Source organism: Macrosteles quadrilineatus, unplaced genomic scaffold (assembly GCF_028750875.1).
Source record: "Macrosteles quadrilineatus isolate MER2022 unplaced genomic scaffold, UCM_ALF_1.0 Scaffold_7__1_contigs__length_78375512, whole genome shotgun sequence".
In the NCBI taxonomy this organism is placed as follows: domain Eukaryota; kingdom Metazoa; phylum Arthropoda; class Insecta; order Hemiptera; family Cicadellidae; genus Macrosteles; species Macrosteles quadrilineatus.
The window spans coordinates 31,772,653-31,796,210 of record NW_026542600.1 but is presented as its reverse complement, the minus strand read 5'-3'; the positions used below and the strand labels follow the sequence as shown (position 1 = coordinate 31,796,210).

Below are 23,558 nucleotides of genomic sequence, written 5' to 3'. Positions count from 1 at the left end.
ACAAAATGTACAGGGGGTCTCCAGACTTGGAAAGCTGTAAGTTAAATTTAACTTCTGAGAATTTCAATTGGCTGCCATCTTTTACTGGATTGAGATAAAGACCTCTAGTTTGCGTTGTTTGTTTTATTTTACCAGGACCTTCAAAATGAGGGGTCACTCGATGGGTCTTTGTATTTGAATCTTTTGAGTTTCCCCTAAAATCCCCCATTTTGGGGATGTACACTAAGTGACGGTTATGCCCAAAAAGTACTTTATAACATGTCGTAAAGGTGTGCCGAGTTTAGTTTTTCTAGTATGGGCCGTTAAAAAAATAACAGGGGGTCTCCACACTTTTTACTAACCCTGTATATTTGTTAAAAAAATCACTGTCAATGATCAGGTTGATACAATTTAAATACGGCAAAAATGTCACTTTTCTTTTGGACGATGATGTGTTATTTAAAAAAATGTTCAGTTTTGTCCTTGAAAGTTGGTTAAAATAAAGATTTACGTTGTATTATTGACTTTAGTAACTATTGTAAGCCCTCCTATTACTGTAGGCCTACACTATCAACCGTAATGATTCTATGCAATTAAGTATAACTTCAATTATCCGAATAAACTGAGACAATACCATCTTCTGATATTGAAAAATTAGGATAATTTAGTCTAATATTTAGTGATATCTTGGTTATTATTAAAATAGGCCAAGCCGAGCCAAGCTTTTGTTATTGCGATTGCAGAATGCGTCTGCGAATATTACACGATCGAAAAATTCACGCTTCCTCCGCGATCGCAGAGGACGGTGATGATTTTTCGTGACCAAGGGAGAAGATGATGATAGCCTACAAGACCGAAAAAGATTTTCAAGATTTTGCCACGATTGTGAAAACCGATATAGTTCCGTGGCCGCGGGAGACGACGATGATGTTTAGACGACCTGCGCTGACCGCGGGCAATGTTCGGGATGTTGCCACAATCACGGCGTCTGTCTTCTTTAAAAACTTCTGTTATTACTGAAGTATTAGCTCTTAAAAGTCTTTTTGTAAGCGATTTGTAAAATCAGGGGTTTCGGATGGTTGTAGTTATATTAATACTAAACAACCTCACATATCAACCAAAAATAACAATAAGCGGTACCGGTACTGTAATAGGAAATAAATGAAATATAGGGAGTTAGACTAATAAATATTTATTGCTTATTCCATTTTTGCGGTAACTGTTCTATCTTAAGTCCCTGTTATTATGATTAGCAAACTTGCAATTGTATATCCTTAATATATCATAATTTTTTTTTTTTGGTCGTTTGGTAGAAATCATAGACTAATTGTTAGAAATAATTAAGTTATTTTTCCAAGCAAAAGAACGAACCTACATAATCGGGAAGATAGATTTTTGCCGAATACTGCTACGAGTAGTATTATAGGTATCTCCCTTTTGTCCTGATCAGGGCAGATTGGACCACGGACCATAGGGTTCCTGAGGAATCCATTCCATTTAGCCTCACACCAATCTAACTTGAAGCTTATGTAATCAAACTGAATTTGAGAAAAAAGCACAAATAACGAGTTATAAATGTACTTGGTACTTTCCTGTTAAAGGGAGCATTCATTATTATCGATGATTTTTCTCGATATATCGATATTAACCAATTGAAACATATCAGCTGACGACTACGATAGCCTATATAAATATTGTTCAGAATCAACAAAACAATAATTTAAAAATAATATTGAAATGAAACTGTTCTAAACTAACCTAACAAAACTAACCAAACTTGCTGTAACATTTAAAAACTTCGTTTAATATTCTCCACTAACATTTATAATCAAACGGAATTTTTAAATGGTACAGCAAGTTTGGTTGGTTATGTTAGGTTAGCTTAGAAGAATTTCATTTCTCCATATAATAGACTATATTTTAGCCTTAAAATCAGCTGTCAATTTGTAATGCATCGTAAAGGAAAACAAAAATATCGATGTATCGAAAAAAATCATCGATAATAATGAATGTTCCCTTTAACAGGAAAGTACCATGTACTTATACATTTATTCCGGACTCCTCGGGACTTGCGCCGCCCCGCACCTATCTATTGTATCAGCAGTGTATACATACTTTATAGTGTTACATACGAACTATTTAAATCCCTAGAAGTTGACCTACCTATAACTAAATCCTGATAAGACCATTTCATGGGAAATTCAAGCTGTATTTGGCGAAAAAACAAAACTATGAAAAGTGACCATTGTTAAATATTAAAGAATACAGTCTCCGGTACTTCTTCTATGTTCATTGACACGCAAATAACTCGTTCTTCTGACCTTTGCCAGCAGAGGTTAACTAGATATAACATTTAAATACTTCCAATACTATAAAGAGTAAATCGAACTTAATAATGGGTAAATTTGGCGCATGGTAAAAGTTTGTCGTAACGACTGTGAACTGAAAACAGTGTATCATCATATACAAAAGAAATTAATTACAAGTTATTCTATGGAATTCCAAGCGTTGCTCTATTATTTGATCATACAATTTATATTAATCTCCAGCTCCACACTGTATACTGTATAATACAGAAACAATACTTTAATCAACAGTGTTCCTCTTACACTTTATGAAGTCGTGCACTAGCTTCTTTCAACTAGACTGTAGCAGACAACTTCAGACAGACAGCTTGTTCTGTTAGCAGCTGATTTGTTGTTTACTTCGTTGTTTCTTGTTTGTTTTGTTTTTGTAAGGTTCGTTGGTTGTCGTATTGTAACTTACAAGTACAAAATTACATGGTTACATATTTAATTATTATGAGACATAATAAGCCTTTTATTTTATTGTGATTATATATCAGGGTGTTGTTTCAAACAGACCGCATTATGCTTTTGTTAATCAATAAGTTATGGCTGTTCCTATTTTACGAAAAAAAATGGAAGTACTTATCCTAAATAATTGGCGGCTTTGGTGAGTATTTAAATGTAATGCATATAGGCCTAATAGTTATTTATTGTATTATTTATATTTCAAGCAAACAAATTAAATCAACTTGATAAACAAGTCAGTTTCTATATTATTATTAAGTTATAGGTATATAATCTACTCATAGTAGGCTATGCCTAAAACACTATAATCCTTAGATTTAAACCTAACCTCATTGAACAACCTGTTTGATATTGATTTTAGGTTCCAAAGGTAAAAATAATTTCGAGTCATAACCTTAAAAATACATATTTACTAAGCCCTTGGACCTGTTCAGGATGGGCAAAGCCGTGTCACCCGATTGCATATACTGCCCAGGCATTCCCGACGACGTGGAACATACCTTTTTCCACTGCCAGCGTTGGGAAAGGCCCCGCCTGGAGGCTCAACAGTTAGTAGGTCTGCTGTCAGTGGACACGGTCATACCGATGATGACAGTGGGTGAGGACAATTGGACCTGTGTGTCACATTACATCCAGGGTATTCTCCGCGCCAAGAAGCTCGACCTTAAGCTCCAGTAACTTAACACTGATGTCTTTCAAATTAAACTTGAGTTGTTTACTGATGGGCTGAAAAGTTGTGCAACAGCTTTGCGCTTTACTTTAAATAAAGACTTAAATTTTTCTATGAATTTAAGTCCCACAATCTCGGCATCCAATAAGCCCGAGGTTTTCTTGGAGAACCCTTAAAAAGAATATGCATAGAAATTATGTGAAGAAGTTTCACTTACCGGTAACTCGACACTGGGGTTATTTCTGGTATGATCTTGGTGGCGAACTATGTAACTTAGTAGCTTCAATAGTTTGCAATAGATTACTGGTTTCTAATTTATTGACTTAGCACATGCTGAAATTGAGACCAGTAGGCTACATGTTAGTCACACGTAGGCTACTTGTCAGTCAGTGTATTAGTTAGTCTATGAGGCAGTACTATAACCTGATGTATTTTCTTCTCAAATTAAATTTATGCCCTTCAGTGGCATGGTGTTGTGTATGAGAAGTAAAAGGAAAAATTACTAGCCTATATTATGTATCAGTTTAAATTTTTGGCCCTTTTCCTCATAATCCAGCATTTCCCCAACTTGGTACTCTTCTGGTGCACATTTTGGAGTTAGTTGGATTTTACTGAATTAGATAAAACTGGAGAAAATTACTAAGCTTAGGATACCCTTATTGAGCCAGAAGTATGTAATTATATATCAAATTCAAGCTTAGCTTTACCGACTTGGATTGATTAACAGGGCATTGCTGGTTTGAGGCCAGTCTCTTGCAGTGTATGTAGCTTTTCGCCGTAGTTACCGATGGCTTGTAAATTTACCTTACTGTCTTTGGGTCAACCACAGATCACTAGGTTTATATCAGCCTAGGATCAGCTAAATTCTGGTTGGAAGATTTGTGTTATTAGGCTATATGACTGATTAGTATGTAGAACTAAAAACTATTATAGGCTATGCCTATATACGTGATTCAAAAACTGTACCGTATTTTACATTAGTACCTAAATAAGTCAATAATACTCCAAGTAAGTCCAAATAAGTCCAAGTAAAAATTATTCATACATGTTTTATTGAACCATAAACTTATTGACGGAGCTACTAACTAAGTAGGCCATGGTTGAATATTTCCATTATAATAGATATTGCCTGAAACTATGAATATTTCTTAAGCAATATTCATGTCTAACCATGTTTATAAATGAGTAATCTGTCTAGTCTTCATGGCTTGCTTTTTCTGTGTCTTATTCACTAATAGAGATATTCAAGACTATTTAAATAACAATTGTGAAGCAAGAATGCTTCTGTTTTTCCTGGTTTTTAATTGGGCTTTATACTGCAGGCCCACAAGAGATTACAAAGGGGTTAATTGTTAAAATCGGCTCTCCCTTTGCAACTAAGAAACTTTGGTCGTTAGCTCTGCATTTTATTTATCATTAGCTGAAAAGTTTTGTAGTGTATTTTATTAAACTTCCATTAAAATAGCAAATGAATTGTTAACAAGGTACTCGTTCCTGGAAATCCTCTGAACCAAGTTTATTAACTCAAATAAATCCTCTGTTATTGGAAATTTGTCAATTTTACCTTTTTAAAAGTTAAATTACAAAAGTTAAGTTAGTCTTTACTAATGGTTATCCCACTACTGTTTACTTTAGTTTTTGTTTACCGTATTTATTAATTTATACACAACAATAACCATTTTATATTTAGAGTTTCATGTAAAAATCTAAACTTGATGATATAGATATAGGCCTAATATGCAACTTGCGTGGCTTAATTAATTTGACTAAAAATAAAATTAAGAGAAGCTAGGAAGATATACAATAGAAAGATTACAGTAGATTACAAATATTAAAATAGAAAGATATACATTAAAAAGACATACAATAATGACAAAGAGAAACAACACTTGATAGAGATTTAAAAATGAATAACATGGATTAACTTATAAGTATTTTAATAACAATAACAGTGATAAATAGGCCTACTTTAAGAGAAAAAAGAAAAACTTAAATTGACGGAATTATACAAGTATAATGTTATCAACATTGCATCACTTGCTCTCACTGATTATGTGCCCCTTTAGAAACACCACCAAAAACTAGCTCACTTCACTGCACATGGCACTGAAAGTGTGCCTCTGTAGAGGCACCACTGAAAGCACATTGACTAAAGCTGGATCTGGCCAGCAGCCCACGAAAACACTAATCTCTTAAAGAGTGGCAGGGAAGACCCGAAGAACTCAAGTTGGACTGCATTCCCCAGACGATGTAAACGAGGGACTGTGCTATGATAAGCGTAGGCAGTTGGCTGGTGATGCTTGGAGAAGGGTTGAGATCTCCGGGTGAAGAACGGGACATGGAAGTCAATCAGATGGAGTAGTTCAGGACTGTCCACCTACATATGATCCTATCCTATCCTATCTGTGTACTATCTGATCCTATTGATGATCTTGAAGAGCAGTAAAAGGTCAAAAGCGGCTCTCCGTGATGTGAGTGAAAGCACAAGGTGGTGCACTGCGATCTCGTGGACATTCACGTCAAGGTAGTTAATACTATCTCGAACACGAATCAGTCGGAAAAAGCGTCTCTGCACCATGTTCAGGGAGTTACAGTGGCCAACCTGATGAGGAGACCACACAGGAGAAGCATAATCCAAAATGGGACGGACAAGAGAGTTATACAAGACCCTCACTGACGCTGTAGAAAGAGAATATCTAGAAGACCGGGCTTTTAACCCAAGAACAGAATTAGCTTAGGAACAAATTTTAGCAATATGAAGTCCAGGGTTCAAACATGGTGTCACATGAACTCCAAGATCCTTAATCGAAAGGGTTCTATCCAGTGGCGCGCTGTGAAGACAGTAGTTGAAGGACAGCAGCGTTTTGGTTCTTCCAAAAGTCATCACCTGACATTTTTTTGCATTCAGCTATATGGAATTTTCACCACCAATCTTCAATTCTCCTGAGATCATGTTAAAAAGCAAATACCCCCGTCGCTGCAAACCTGCAGACTAAGCAAATTTCCATTTACCCGGCTTGATTTGTACTAAAATATTCCTTAAAAATTGTCAGATTTATTTCCTATTTAAATAACATTAATTTTAGTGAGTAGTTAGGTTTGCTGCTACGGGGAAGATATTGAGGTGTTTTTTTTTTTTTTATATTGATAGCTTAGTTTGAAATAAACCAGATTGCCAAATTTGATTAAGATATATCGATAAACAAGCAAACTACAACATTTTATTTATTCTCCATAAGAATAACATGGGAATTTTAAATTTACAATTTCTGAATTTTCTCCGTAGTCAATGAACATACAAAAACACTTAAATATACTAAATTATTTGTTTTTTTAAGCTCTTCAAAATGGTCAAAAGTGAAATTTAGAAATTTTAAGTTTTTAGGGTCAAAAATGGGAAAAATCAATTTTCACCCCATAAAACCCCTCATAAATCCCCGTTCCTATAGTCCAATTATGCTGGTTCGCGAACTCGTTTGAATAAACGTAGGTTTACACCATTGTAACAAATTTCATCAAAATCGGATCATTTTTGCTTGAGTTATCGCGCTAACAGACACATACACACACATATATATATATATATTTGAACGGATGGTGTTTTTGGCCTCTAGGGGCCTGAAAATGTAAATTGGTCCCGGGTCTAGGTCTTACCATGAGACCTACGGTAATAGCTTATTCCCTATATGGGAAATTTGCTAAAAGGAGGAACTTGTATGGAAGAGGCTTCGCAATATCATTAATAAAGATACAGAACAGGAACAGTCCTAACAAGGAACCTGTAGGCACACCTGATGTCACTTGTACTTGATCAACAGGAAGAAAATTTCACATGTAAGGTTCTTCCCGTAAGGTAGCTCCAAATCCAAGTAAGAAGAGGACCAGTTATACAGAGAGCCTCAAGCTTAGTAATGAAATGAGGTGAGGATGGCTAACTTGATCGAATGCCATAGCACAATCCAGGTAAAAACAATCGGCCTGATGTAGACGTGTGAAGGCTGATGTCATGAAGTTCGAGAAAACACACAGGTTTGTAACTGTAGACCTTCCAGGGCAAAACCCGTGTTGCTCAGATATGAAGTAACTCTTGAAAGTGAAGGAGAGTTCATCAAGGACTAGACTTTCAAATATTTAGCCAACACAGACTGGTTCACAATTGGTCTGTTATTCGTTACATCAGATGCTAAGCCTGATTTTAAAATGGGGACAAGAAAACCATGCTTCAATGAATCAGGAAAGATGCCAGCTCGCAGAAGTTGCTAAAATAGATATATAGGTGGTTAGCAAGTGCTGATCCGCAGAACCGGAGAACAACCAGGGGGATGTTGTCAGGACCAGAACCCTTCGAAGTGTTGAGCTTCAGCAATTTTTCCTCAGCATCGACAGCAGATATATGCCACACAGGAACATTGAAGCTTGGTTCGAGGCTATAGTGAGGTACCGCTCCATCAGGTGTTTAGTTTAGTGTTTTGTTTTTTACTGTTTAATAATGGTTTCAAATTCTGTATTTATACATTTGATAAGCTCTATGCTGAACAATGAAAAATATGTTTGCAGTATGTAGAATTTAATATGCCTAGTTATAATACCATTGGGGTCAACTGAAATGCGCACAAAACTGTATGTCACAGTAATTTTAGGTATCTGTATCGCATATTAAATCTAATCCATCTATTGAAACATATAAATTAATTTTCATATAGGCTAGCATCTGTCATGTTATACAATCTTAAAAAATATATTATAATATTCTTTATGGTATTAAATATTAATATCCTTTTAAACAAAGTGTAAATTGAGTATATTTTCTATTAGGTAGAGTCTGTGCATTTACCTGCCCTTCACTATTTATATCTTTTCTTTCATAAGATAAGAATTAATTCCTTTACAATTATCGTCAGTCTCTGATGTTAGTTAGGAAACTTAGTAAAAATGTATTCAGGCCGATCTCAATATTAACTTGTAAAAAAAACCTTAATTACAACGTAGGTAGCCCACTTACAATAATTATATTTAAATAAAATAAACAAAAACAAATCATCCTGTGACAAAGCTCAATGAAAGGCGCTTCATTGCAAAGCTTCATTGCAGTTCACCGTTGATCAACCATGAAGACTCTGCATTCCACCTGGGAAGGCCATCAAAGGGCAGTTGTTAACTATGTGATTCAATGACACACCGTCTCACCTCCACATACGATGGTTAACCTCTAATATGTTACATTTACTCATATTTGTAGTATTTAAAGTTTATAATCAATGGTTTATTAATTGGTTTCGCTACAATATATGTATTTAGCTAACTTTGCATACTGATCCCATTGTGTTTTTGTTGCAGTGTGTAATCCAATGAATGCCTTTCACAACACTATGCACCACATGACCCGATAGGTAAGTAATCATCAGCTGATTTTATTGTTGTAGATGTAAGTGATAAATTAGTTATTACTATACGGGTATTGATATGGACTTGTTTAAGTATTCAGCTTCTTCAATAAGTTAGAATTGTTGACCCATTGGATACATTTGTGGCAACATTTATTACAGCCCACAAGGCATTGACTCATTACAAATTTAGAGATCTATTGGTAGAGCGCAGGACTTCTTTCCTCATGGTCCGGAAGCATCAATGACTTGGATCTATCTTGAAAATGTTGCAACCTCTACAAATTTGATCAAATCACTGTGTTTCTCTAACAGTTCAATATGCAAGACTACATCATTGATTCCATCATAATGATAAGCCAATACAACACACTGAATAAATTTTTGCTCTCCACAATAATTACAAAAAAACTAAACACAGTGCATAATGCCGTCTCGTCAATTGGCACACACGACTTCTGAGACAATAGTTAAATAGTTTAATCATCTAGGAACACGTGTACCGGGAACCACTGCTAGTATGGTGGTGGGGCGAGTGAAATAAGGGTTGCCTAACATTTTAGCAAATAACACAGCCCTCTCCGTCCACAAGCTTTTCTGACCCTGTAGGGATGTAAAAGTAGGAGGTCTTGGTAATATGTATTACATAACCGTAAAATAATTAAAACACTATAATTCTTTACCCTCATATCCTGTATTTCATTTGCAACAGTGTTATTATTTACCAATGTAAAAAAAATATTCTCTGCTCCCCTGCCTCTCTCTGCTGGCCCTCTTGGCTGTAACCCAGTTGTTCTGCGTCCATCTTGAAGGTCCTCCAATATAGAAAGTCATGAAGACTGGCAATAATAGTCTCTCTTGCAATAATAGTTTTCTCAAGTACACATACTGGATGGACAACCTTCTTTGATAAATGATAATAGAAAGCTTCTTTTTTTAATATATGGCAAAAAGTTTTAGAGAAAGTAAATTTTCAAGAATTTAGACCTATAAGAAGGGTTTCTAAAGTTTATAAAATCAAGGAACTAAAATATTTTTTTCTATTTTAATACTGTGTTAATTTTTGTGTAATATACAAATTTATTTTAGGATATGTGAATAACATTATTAATGGCTTTAGGGCTCGGTTTTAGTTTAGTTCTCTTTCTTACAAAAAGTTCAAATGGCTAACCAGTTTTACTAATTTGATGATGAGTAGCTGTTACTATCAGTAAAACAAGAAAACTATCTGTAGGACCGATTAAATATGGAACTCAATGGTATTATTTTTCAAATTCATGCTTGAGGTAATTTAAATATTATTATGATACAATTTTTTTTAATAATTAAGTTTTGTAACTATTCTAACAATAAAATGAACCTATGTTATTTGTATGCATTTTAATTTATAAAAAATCAATAAAGGTAACTAGACTAGGCCTCAGAAAAATTCTTATCTGTGACTCCGCCATAAAATCCAATCACTAAGAATTTAAATCTTCTGTTGCAATTGAAAAAGCGAAGGCTTAGGAATGTGGCAACGTTGACCATATCTGTGATTGCAAATACATCAATACTCTATCTCAGCATCACAGTGATATCATCCCCTGTAGATCTGTAGCCTGTAGCCTACATAGTCTTTGGTAACATTTTCTGCACCCTATTTAAGATGTTGCCATTTTTATGTACTTCTATAATCATCGGTAATATCTAGATAGTTTTCTGCAAATATAATCCTAAAATAAATGTCAAATCCACATTCAACCCTAATAAATATATTTTTTTAAATATAATGTATTGACCAAGTGTTGGTTTTAGTATTAGCTATCTCAACTTAAACAAAACTTTTTCGGAGAAAATATAATAACCATGGCATGTCTTATTGCTAGAGGAGGGATGATCAAAATAGAGCTTTTGCGTGGGTTGTCCTACTTTCCTTACCCTACTTGAAATACTGCTAGCCATCAGCAGTTTTAGAAAAAGTAGTTGAATATTCAAACTAAGAGAACAATTATCATTTAATATGAAATCTGCATGTACATGATATATGTTCCCTATTCTTGATATGGCAATAACTATTTAAACCTGGTAATAGCAAGTTTAATTATTAGACGTATAGACGTTGGGATGATTTGATCATGTGTTTGTAAGTTTCTAACTGACATAATTTATATGCTTATTTTTACTTACTATTCTCCTGTCTTGGGCTTTCTATAGATGTTTTATTAGTATTTAAACAAATTTGATGTTGGAATCTTACTGCGTTACACTCTGGAAGTGATTTTAACTAAATTCCATTACCGTACCTTAAAGTATAATATAATATTGCGTACATTACATTTTCCGATGTGATATATATAAAATACCCCCGCCGCAGCAAACCTGCCGTCTAAGCGAATTTCCATTTGGCCGAATTGATTTTCAATTTATCTATTTAAATAACATTAGGTTTAACGAGTACCTAGGTCTGCTGCTACAAGGAAACTAATAAAGTAGTGTGTTTTTAGTAAAATATTGATAGCTTACTATAAAATAAATAAATTTGCCAAGTTTGATCAAAATATATCCATAAACAAGCAAACTACAACATTTTACAATATTCTCCATAAGAATAACATGGGAATTTTAAATTTACAATTTTTTTAGTTTTCTCCGTAACCAATAACCGTACTAAAACACTTTGATATACTGAATTGTTTGTTTTTTTAAGCTCTTTAAGAAGGTTTAGAGAAAAATTGGGAAATTTTGTGTTTTGAGGGTAAAAAGTGAGAAAAACCAATTTTTACCTCATAAAACCCCCCCTAAAACCCTGTTCCCATGGACCGATCATGCTGGATTGCGAACTCATTCAAGTTCATCCCGCCTTACACCTTCAAACCAAATTTCATCAAAATCTGATAAAAATTACTCAAGTTATCGTGTTCACGGACACATATATATATATATAAATCTATATATATATATAAAAATTTGAACGAATGGTGTTTTTGGCCTCTGGGGACATTAAAATGAAAAAGTAAATCGGTCCCGGGCCTAAGTCTTACCATGAGACCTACGGTAATAGCTACTTCCCTATAGGGAAATTCGCTAAAGAGAAAATTTTTCAGGGTTTGCTAAGTATCAGACTATATTAAACCGAGGAGGTGTTCTATAACTATGTAAAAAAAACAACAATAATATGTACTCTTAAGTCTGTCATAACTAGTACTGGTACTTAAAACTGGATCTTTAACTAAAACTTTATCCAATAGTCAGTGTTTGCGTATATTATTTTATTTGCAAAAACTTAAACTATTTTTTGCTCAAAACTGTTGAAATCATATATATTTATATTAATTGAACCAGCTAATAAAAAAAACTTATTTAACTAGTACCAGTAATTTTGTTTACTTATCAGTAGTATTATAACTCTGTCTGTATTATGTAGCAGCGTAGAGGGTATGCTTGAATGTTTTCAGGTTGAGGGGGGCAACTTTTTGCTGCAATACTATTAATTTTTCATGAGTTGGCTTGCAACAAGTCAATATGTCATGTGCTTGACGAAAAACATAACATATACATGAGCTTCCCATGAGATTTGTGTTTCTGTTCTTTTAGGTCACCTCAAAGAATCCTTGGCACGAACAAACATTTTATATCAAAATTAAAACTTTATATGCAGGGGCGGCTCCAGAGGGTAAGGCCAGGGCCTACCCAAAATTTTGGTGGACATTTCAAAATCATAAACAAATAAAGAAATTAAATTATATTTAAATAAAGGGAAAGCATTAAACCTCATTACTTTGCATTTAAATTTTAAAATTCCCCCTTTTTGCCCCACAAAGCCCCTCAAACCTCTCGTCCCCGTTCAAACTCCTTCTTGATACTTGTCAGGCCTACTAAAAAAAATATTCCTGGAGCCGCAACTTGTTATATGCTAAGGATTGATTTTTAAATCTGACCACCTTTTTATTCAACATTTTATGTCCTAAATTAAGCACTAACATGTGTTGTAATTCTTTCAAATCTGCAACATTAATTTCATAGTAGGTTATAGATATTTTTCCTCATTCTCAAAAACCCAAACACATTTTTCACTATCATCAATAATTTATTAGTAGTATTGTAGGAAACATGATTTTAATGAGGACTTTAAAATATTTCAGTTATCGCCTAATACAGTTCATTACCACACTAACATAAAAACTGTACATTAATTAGTGGAACACCATTGCAAAGTTAACAAAAATCACTTATGTGTTTGTTAACCAATAAAGCACTTTTAATTAAAATAGCAACTTAGGGTCTAAAATATAAAACTAAATTAAAATTAGAACATGTTTTATTTCTATAGATATTTTTCAACCTATATATCCTCAAAGTTAAAAAAATAACTATTTTGGGTTGGAAAGAAACCACTTTGAAAACTCTAATATGATACTATATGTATGGTACTAAAGTGCTAGTAACTTATTTTTATTGGTTGTAAATAAATTAATTCTCAATTAAATCAGTGCTAGATTTAAGGTATTGCAGCTCTAGGACAAATTGTCCTGAGGGGCTCCCACCCCTTGGGTAAACCTTCCATAAGATCACTGTGATATTGTGAACATCTCCCGCAATCGTGGGGACATCATCATCCACAATCATGTTGAATTATAAATATTCGTTCTAAGAAATATGTTTTTATACAAACCGCTGCGGCCCCTTTTAGCTTGCAGCACTAGGCTGCAGCACTGCTAATTGTAATACTAACCGACACAGTTAATGGTTTTGCTATTTGATGACAATGGGTGAGGTTCATTTGTCCGAGTTTTCAACTGTCCGAGTTTGTTAAAAATTACAAAATATTTGAAAAATCAGTTGTCCGAGTTTTCATTTGTCCGAGTTTTTAAATTATTAAAAAAAATATCGAAATATCAACTGTCCGAGTTTTCAACTGTCCGAGTAAGGTCAACATCAAATGTGACACTGCGGGCCGAGACTAGCGTGTCTAAGGCGCCTGGTCAGAAGCCGATGTAAACCTCTTCTGCGAAGGAGTCAGGCATTCATTGTGCGAGCCGCGAGAGCCCCTCACGTCAACTTAAGAAAAATTATATTATTTTTTTTTATAAGACTAATTTTACAATTTTTAATTATAAAATTGAACTGTCATCACCTAACACAACCAACCAAACTTACTGATAATATAAAATACCCCCGCCGCAGCAAACCTGCAGATGAAGCGAATTTCAACTTGTCTGATTACATATTTACTAAAATATTTCCATAAATAAGCGAGTGCTTAGGTTTGCTGCTACAAGGAAGGTAAACAGTGTTTTTTGACCGGACAATGGGAACGGGGGTTTATGGGGTAAAAATGGGGTTTTCCCATTTTTTTATCCTAAAAACATAACATTTTGGAATATATTTCACAACCATTTTCTAGAACTATAAAAAGGAATAATTTAGTATATTGAAGCATTGCCTAATGGTTACGGAGAAAATAAAAAAAAATGCAAATTTAAAATTCTCATGTTATTATTATGGAGAAGATGAAAACTGTTTTAGTTTTCTTGTTTATGGATATAATAAAATTAATATAATTTTTCTTAAGTCGACGTGAGGGGCTCTCACGGCTCGCACAATGCCTGACTCCTTCGAAAAAGAGGTTTACATCGGCTTCTGACCAGGCGCCTTAGACACGCTAGTCTCGGCCCGCAGTGTCACATTTGATGTTAATGGTTTAAAGCTAAATATTGACAAAACTCATATAATCAAATTTTCTTTAAAAAACAGTGTAATTCTCGATAAAATTCCAAATTTAGTAGAATCTCATAGATTTTTGGGTGTATTGCTTGATACTCATATTTATTGGAAGATTCACATAGATAAGATGAAAGGGAAACTAAGATCTATTTCTTTTGCTTTCTTTCACCTGATAAACTGTGTACCCCAGGATACATGTATCACAGTTTACTATGGATACGTTGAATCCATCTTGAGGTATGGAATCATACTGTGGGGAGTGTCAACAGAAGTCAAATCCCTACTAATTTTACAGAAAAAAATTATTAGAATCTTAACCAAATCAAGAAGGAGAAAATCATATAAAAACCTGTTTTAAAATCTTAGAATTCACACTATTTTTTGATTATACATAAATGAAATTCTAAATTGGATACATAACACTAAGGAAAATTTGTCAGATTTAGTCAAATAATTATAATACAAGGAATAAATATAATTTCAGATTACAACATCACAAGTTGACGATTTTTAGGAACAGCCCTCAATATATGGGACTTAGATTGTACAATGAATTACCCCTGTGTCTTAAAAATTTAAATGCTACTCAATTCAAAGAAAAAATTAAAGATAAAATAATTGATAAAGCCTACTATTCACTTGAAGAATTTTTGGAGAACCCTATAGTGTAGATAAAAATTCTCTGACATCCTACATGAGTTTATTTGAATTATTTTAACTATTCATTTTACTATAAAATACATCACTATGGCGAAACACCTGTTCTTATGTATGAAATGTACTTTATAAAGAACGTTTTGTGTTAATAAAATATGTCTATCTCTATGTCTATGTCTATGTCTAGCAATGTATGTACCTTTGCTGTAATGTTGCAGCTTCAAAGCCACAACAAATAGATTGAAAATATTTGCCAGTCATTATGTCATTGGCCATTTTAGGATTTTGCAAAAATTGTCCTGTTTAAGCTTTAGATTTGAAATTAAAATAACAACATGCTATAAAAAATAACGTTTGTCCAAAAATAATTACTGTATATTTTTTCAAAATGAAAATATTCACAGTTGTTTATTGAAATTAGACTTAACATTTCTAATAATTTTCAGTAAACTAAGATTATTTGGGAGTCCGGTTATTTATATTAGCCTGCTTCCATGCCGCTCTCCATGTGTATCAATACTTTTTGTAGCGACTAAAGTTACGGTACTTAAGAAGGCCCATTTTCACCTAGACAAACCATTTGAGAAATTTGTGCCTGGAATATGTTTCTTGAGCTTTGTTTGGATAGAAACAGTCTAGAATGTGTTCCTTCATATACATTTAGTTTTGGAATTCAGCCCAGTTAAACATGCAAGTACACAGTAGAAACATACTTTTAAGTGGTATCTGCGATTGTTGGATAAAGATGAGTTTAATTTCTAAACTACTAAACCTAATTTCTAAAACGCAAATCTTTAAATTTTTTATGTTCATGTACGACTTGTATAATTTATGCCACTACATAATCAAATACAAATTCACAACACAAAACAATCCTCAACTCAAGTTGTACAGTATTTTAGTGCCTCATTCCTTGCTTGCAGAAGGAGTTTGGGTTCCTTCTAATTGAGAGAGTGGGGCTGTAAGAGCTTAGATAATTTGATAAAGTTCAATCCACCTTTTGTTAACAAAGCAAAGATACGTGTCTCCACTATCTTTTGCTGTTTGTCATATCATTTTCTCCGAAGGTTTTGCTGGATACATCTTCATATGCTATTATATCATTGAAATATATTATAAAATCACACTGAATGCTATTTATTTTATACAACTGTTTTTTGTGAAAAAATGATCTTATATTTATTTAAAAAAACTCTAAATATAGTTTTGACACTATATACATATACATAGATGAGCTGGTAGAAGTGACAATTTTTCCATTAACCCTAATGCCTATCTATATGCATATAAATGAATGTAAATTTCTCGGACACCAGCTAACTTTATCAGAGCAAGGACTCTACTGACCTGGATAAAATTGTTGGTGGTTTGCCAATAATCAGCACTTGAATATAAAAACACATTAGGTTTATTAATTTTACCAAACATTGCAATAAACTGCAACAAGTTTATAATGTGCAAAAAATAAACAGTACAGTAGAACCTCGATAACAAAACCTTGATAACATGGGGACTTGTTATCAAGGTAGACTTCTTATCGAGATTTGCAATAATATGTAATTAGGGAATAAACTCAAGGGGATTTGAAATGCCAACAATTACTATTAGTGTCAGCAATTTTACTTACAGTGAGATTAATTGGTAGTTTTAATATTTTTGCAGTCCAATATATTTATTATTGAAATGGTCTTTTTTAAGTGTTGTCATTAGTTAGCCACCTTTTAATTTGTATGATTAATTATAAATATTTTCAGTGAAAATAACATAAAGTTTAATTTATTGACAGTTAGAATAACATGTAGTTGTTCAATTTAGAAATAGTTGATAAGAACTATTTTAGTTTCACCTCATTGACCCAAACCTTAAGGATCTGTTTTACTAACCATTACAGTTTTAGGAATAGTTTCAAAACTTATCAATATTGTTGGAGCAGTAATCTGACAATAGATCGTCCATAGTGACTGATACATTGACATGTATCGTTCCAGTTAGTCTAACCTTATACTACACCAAAATAAACAAATGTAATATTAGTGCCTCCATAGCACCTGTTTGTTTCTCAAGAGATAATATGACAGCCATGTCCGTGGATAACATTATATAATTTAGGGTGTATGTAGTAGTTTCTTAAATCCACTGTGCAGCGAGTGCTGTAAATACACTGTCCAAAGGTTCCTTTTTCACCCCCTGTTCATTTCCCACCATTGCTGTGACCTACCCATCAAACTAAAGCTTATATTATTATAAAGTGTCACTTTCTGTATAAGTGATGAATACAGTGTAATTGAAAAGTCCCGCAACGGTGTAATATTTTTTTTTTACCACTATAGTGAAAGTAATGAGACTTTTAAAAGCGATTAATGTCTACTCTTCAAGAATTAAGAATCAAGAAGTTCATTCACCATTAAGTATTACAATAGGCTTCATCAGTTATTCATTGAAAGACAGTACCAAGATAATAATAATAACAATAAAGTAAAATCAATATAAATTGAAAGTAGTAACAACTAAATATGAAAAAAAAACAATAAAACGTTTACAACAACAACAACAACAACAACAACAACAAGATATAAAAATACAGATAATCGATAAAGGACCCAACACTAGTTTACACTATTAACTCTTTTAAGCTATTGTCACTTTATTATTCTTAAAAAAAAATTCTTAAATAGCAGCATAGGTTAAGTTTGGTATCACGTTAAAGGTCTTAGTCAGTAGAGCAAATTGCCGCAAACCTGAACTCCAACAGACAATTTAGTCAAAAATGCAGCCATTAAAATACTTGGCACTTGAATCTGCCATTTTGAATTTTGGTTCCCAGTTGCCATTCTTTACTCGGTAGTTCTATTGAGCTCAAATTTGTGGTATTATATGCTACTAATAAAGACCATTAGTTTTATCTGCATATCGACATATGCTTACGTTTATGATTTTCTTCTAACTTCTAGCGGTCGCCCCCATGAGGAGGTAGCTTATAATAGCTTTGCAAATTCAATAAATTTTTGAACAGCCGTCATTTTTGACTCAGTTGTCCTTTTGAATTCAGGTTTGCGGCAATGTGTTCTACTAACAAAGACCTATAACGTGATACCAAACTCGACCTATGCTGCTATTTAAGATTGTTGTCTGACTTCTCGTGGGCCGCTTTAAGATAAAAAGTGATCGTAGCTTAAAATAATAGTAGACATTTATGGCTATTATTGATATGCAAAGTTTTCATTTTTAATCTATAATGGTAAAAACTATATTACACCGTTTTGGGAATTTTCTATCACACTGTATATAGTGTGTAAATTAAGTCTTGAAACAAATTTGTATTTTTTAAATAGAAATGAATAGAAATATTCTATGGTAGCGTTGATTTTTAACAAAGGTTCCGTAATTTTTTACATCAAAAATGTTTTTTAACACCCCCTAACAAGATAGGGGTTAGGGGGTGACTTAGTTTTTTCAAATATCAACCCCTATTGAGTGACCCCTCATTTTGAAGGGCTTGTCAAAAGAAACACAATGACGCTATGAGATATCCACCTCGGGTTTGCATCATTGTGTTTCTTTTGACGAATCCTTGAAAATGAGGGGTCACTCAATAGGAGTTGATATTTGAAAAAAATAAGTCACCCCCTACCCTGTTAGTTGGGTAAAAAAAATTTTTTGGTGTAAAGAATTGCGGATCCTTTGTTTAGAATCAATGCTACAAACAGAATATTTCTATCTATTTCGGTTTTAAAAATACAGATTTGTTTCAAAACTTAATTTAGACACTGTATTTGGGATACTATTATAGAATCCAGAGAGTAAGTTATTCTTTTACATAATCAAAGATTACTAAAAATAAATTTGAAATACGTCTCAAACATTTTTGCAAGACATTTTAATAAAAAATAAATATGTTATGGAATGAATCCCAAAATACTTTACTAAAATATAAATCACATTAAAGTTGATTTATTTTCAATATGTGTTTAATACATTAAGCGAAGCGTTGCTATTTGTCTTTTTCCTAGAGCCTTAGCTTACACATATTATTTTCTTTTAACTTTAATCCTCTGCTCAACTTGAGATGTATTGCAGTAGCAATTAGCTTGAAATTCTTGTTACCTTGATGTTAAAATACTCAACATAATCACTCTGGTTTCCTCAACTTGATGAATATGTGAAACGTTTTGAATTCTTATCAAGAAAACAAGGTAACAATGTTCACTATATCCCCTCAAAATTAATATGAAATTACTAAGTGCCAATCAACTTTCAAAGAACTTGAGTTTCAAACAAATAACTAATTATTATTGTTGGTAAAGCAAGGTGAACTATCCGAGACGCCGTGGCAACCACATTTCTTGGAATATGCTTTTCTCTCCTGTTCATTATTCCTATTGACGAAGGATTGAGGCTAAACCCTCCTTAGAAATGTTTGCGTCATGTTTTGTAAGAGTTTTTCTAAAAGATTGTCTTTGATCAGCTTTTACCCACCCTTAGCTGAGCTTGGTTTTTATTAAATAACACATTTTCCTTAATAGTTACTTAAAGTTATTTGCCATTTTAAATTTGAGTTTAAAAATATATATTGCTCATTTGAAAAGTTATTTTTTTCCATACAGATATTTCACACAGTTATTACATTTAAATTCAAATGAATACATCCGACCATTAAACATTCTCAATCAAGTACTTTATGATTTGTATTACTACATCACTCCAAAATTGATATGCTTAAAATAAAAAAAAATAGTGTATTGTCAAAATTGGGAAATAATATACAACTATATTTTGTGGGGTTTACACTTAAACATTCCCCGAAAAAAAGCTACACTGAAAATTCCAGAGTGACTATTATAACCCACTACCGAATAGGTTTTAGGTTTTAGGAATTACGTAAGCAAATAGAACCAATGAATGAAATGAAGAATAAATTGAAAGGAATGTGTCCAAACTATGTTTGTTAATTTCAAAAGATGCTTTGTGACAAATTCCAAATGCTATAAGTAATAAATAAAAAAAAACTTAAATTCATAAATATTACACATTGAAAAAAATGTTTAACACCCTTCACCCCTCAGCATTATCAGAATATAAAAGAAACATTACTGAAACAAAGTTGCTGCATAACTTGATTAAGTTTTATGATCAAACATGAATACCGCATCCCGCAGCAGTGCTTTAAAATAAATACTATTTTATCTTTTCTTTTTTTATGAACTAAAAACCCTTGCAGGCCTTGTACAGATATTTTATTCTAGTAGGTATTTTACAAACTGAAATGAAATCCCCCTTATTGCTCCCTTATTGCTTCCTCTAAATCACCATGATTCTAGAAAATAGATAGAACCAAGAATCAAGATCTTTGTTGTCATTGACTTTTTTACAAGGACAGAAAAAAAGTGGGTTCTAAATTCAAAATCAATATTAACATTAGACAATAAATACTCTGTTATACAACGATATGGATTGTTGATGAGCCACTCAAACATTTTGGACTTAAACCTATTGAAAGGAACCTGTTTTGCTGCCAACCTAATTTACTAGAAGACTGAATGCAATTTAAGACAGACATTGAGATTTATATTTTACATATTAATACCTATTACATACATGTTCGTTCCTTTGTTAGATATGTACAACTAACAAACACAACCATTTTATTTGGTTAGGTGTATTTTAAACTTAGAAGTAACTACATTGTAGAATACACACACTTGTAAAAAGTTTGAGAGTTTCTATAACCACGAAAATATTGTCTAGTTTATTTACATGTTGATTATTGGAGCGTCTTTTTTGTTGATGCTTAGGATGAAACAACAGATATATCGTTTGAAAGTTATTTAAAATTTGATGTTATGTAATATTTATGATGTTAACTATTAACACTTTTTAAGGAGGTATTAAAGTCTTATAAATTAAAACTAACTGTTTGAGTAATGTGATCAACATGTAAAATGATGCAGCAAATTAAATTTTGAAGTTTAATTAATTCACATACTTAAATTTGTAGTATTGAATACATTTGAAACTCATTTTTAATAATTTATCCCGGTTTCTGTTTCAATTGGAAATCACAACCAACAAAATGAAATTATACATGGCAGATTTTTGACAGGAACACCCCTAAATCAGGTTATGCAGACATTAATTTTGACCAATGTATTTCTGAGCGTTTTCAATATGGAAAGTGGTGTAAATATATTGTAATATGTTTTGTTAGTTGTTTAAATTTATTTTTAATATTAGATTTTGGTTGGATATAATATTTTCCTAAATTAAACAATCTATTTATTTACTATAAACATTTTAAAAACAAAGTAAACAAATTAAAAAGGTGTATATTTACTTTGGTTACGATTACATATGTATCAACAACTAACAATAAATTATTCTTAAACAATAAAAAGTAAATTAACGTTTTAGTCAAATATTATAAGATCATATTCATTTGATAAATTATAATGTATTTCTGAGGTGCTGATAACATGCAAATGTAGTGAAGGGCAAGAGAGGGGGAGGGTAAGGTGTCAGTTTCATATCAGCTCTGTTTTGGCAGTATCACCAGCAAGAGCTTGATAGTGATAGAGCTCTTCTCTTCCTCTCAACCCTACCTCAAGACTCTACTCTAGACAGTTCAATGACTGCAACATCGTACTATCTTGTCAGATACATTGCTTGCATTCTTTTAGCTGAATTTTTCAGCTTCTGTTTATTTCCCCAATTGTAATTACTCATAGGCTAATCAAAGTTATATAGGCTTTTAGATTTTGTAATTAATTTAGTGGAAAGGATTAAATACTACACAATTGAAATCACAAAGTAGAAAATACCCCTTGGTATCATTTTTACACAAAATACAAAATGGTTTTGTCAAATCCTCTTGTGGTAGGTCCTACCTTCTTTCTTTCTTCAGATTTAATTCTTTGTATGAAGTAAGTACATTTAATGCCACAGCACGCTATGGTATGTGCTCAGCTGGTCTAGTAGTTAGTGCAGGACTTACATCCTAGAGGTACAGGTTTGAATCCCGCCAAACACCTATAACTATTAGCTGTATGATAAAGTTGAGAGCTGGTGGTACGGAACCCACCCTGTAGATTTACACATAAAAATTTGATCTCCATCACTAGGAACACTGTCTCTACATTAAAAATCTCCATCCACAAACATAGCGGTAACTGATTTTAAATTTAAATTAATTCTATGAAAAGTATCTTAATAAACCAGACCATTAGTTATTTTGAATGTGTATGTTCCAAAATAGAACTTTTTTTCTCTTTGTAACCAAATAGTTTTGTGTTATTTCAAAGCACAAAATGGTTTATTATTTGTTTGTTTTTATAATAGCAAAACTGTTAGTATATCAAAACTGTGTTATGCCTTTGATGCAAAGAAAATTCAATTTTGAACAATATCAATATAAAGTTTGCTTTTGACACACTATAATGGAAGTCAAATGTCTTTCAAATATTATTACCCATACATTTTAAGCTATGCTCTATTAGCACAAATTTCCAAATGTAGAACACTTTTTTTGTAAACCCAAAAGTGACATTCCACTAAAAATTTCTTCGTATTTTTTTCCTAATCGTAATATCATTCAACTCAACAATTATTTTTATTTTTGACAGAGTGTACTACATCACATTTATTATTTTATAACATATTAATTTTGAAAATTGACAAATTTTGAATACACACATCATATTTTAAACTCGTTAAGCCATTAATTAAATCACAGTCATGCAAGAGTAACTCTCATAAATATATCAAACATTTGGATACAATTTTTAAGACCAAATGATTTGAAAAGGCATGAGAGCTCTCTTAAACTATTTATGAATAATATTTTTTGTGAGGGAATTCAATTTATTGTGACAGTTCAGTTGATCTTTTTTTGGAAAAAATCACTTTCTGAATTGAGTTGAATGGTATTACATTCTCAAATTAAAATTAAAATTCTTTATCAAACATCTTGAAGTGTATAATCTCACTGGTTTTAGTTTATTCACAAGACAGTTTATTACAAAACCAGTTGCGAGTAAAATCAAAAGAGCAAAAATATCCTGTCCTTCAGGATGGTCAAAGAAAATATCAGTTTGCGTCAGTTAATGTTTGAAAATCTATAACTTCGACACTGTCATTTCTAGGTGGTGTTAGACCTGTATTGGAATTCGGAAAAATATCCTTAATATAGTTTTACAGTTTTGACCCTAAAATATATTTATCTTTTTGACACTATTTATCAATACATTTTTAACCCTTGTTCCACCATTGTAAGTCTTATCGGTGATAGAGTCTAAGTCCAGTCCCCAGTCAGGACATAACACGGTGACGTAGATTGAGGTTCCGTACTTCATTTAA

General features: G+C 32.6%; 1 protein-coding gene across 1 annotated transcript in view; it reads left to right on the top strand.

Annotated features, from left to right (window-relative positions):
• Positions 1-23,558, top strand: part of LOC128998612 (calcium-dependent secretion activator) — a 226,535-nt gene that overhangs the window by 52,772 nt on the left and 150,205 nt on the right. The window contains exon 2 of the mRNA XM_054424824.1: positions 8,800-8,852. The gene's annotated coding sequence lies outside the window, so the exon portion shown is untranslated. The remainder of the gene's footprint in view (positions 1-8,799; positions 8,853-23,558) is intronic.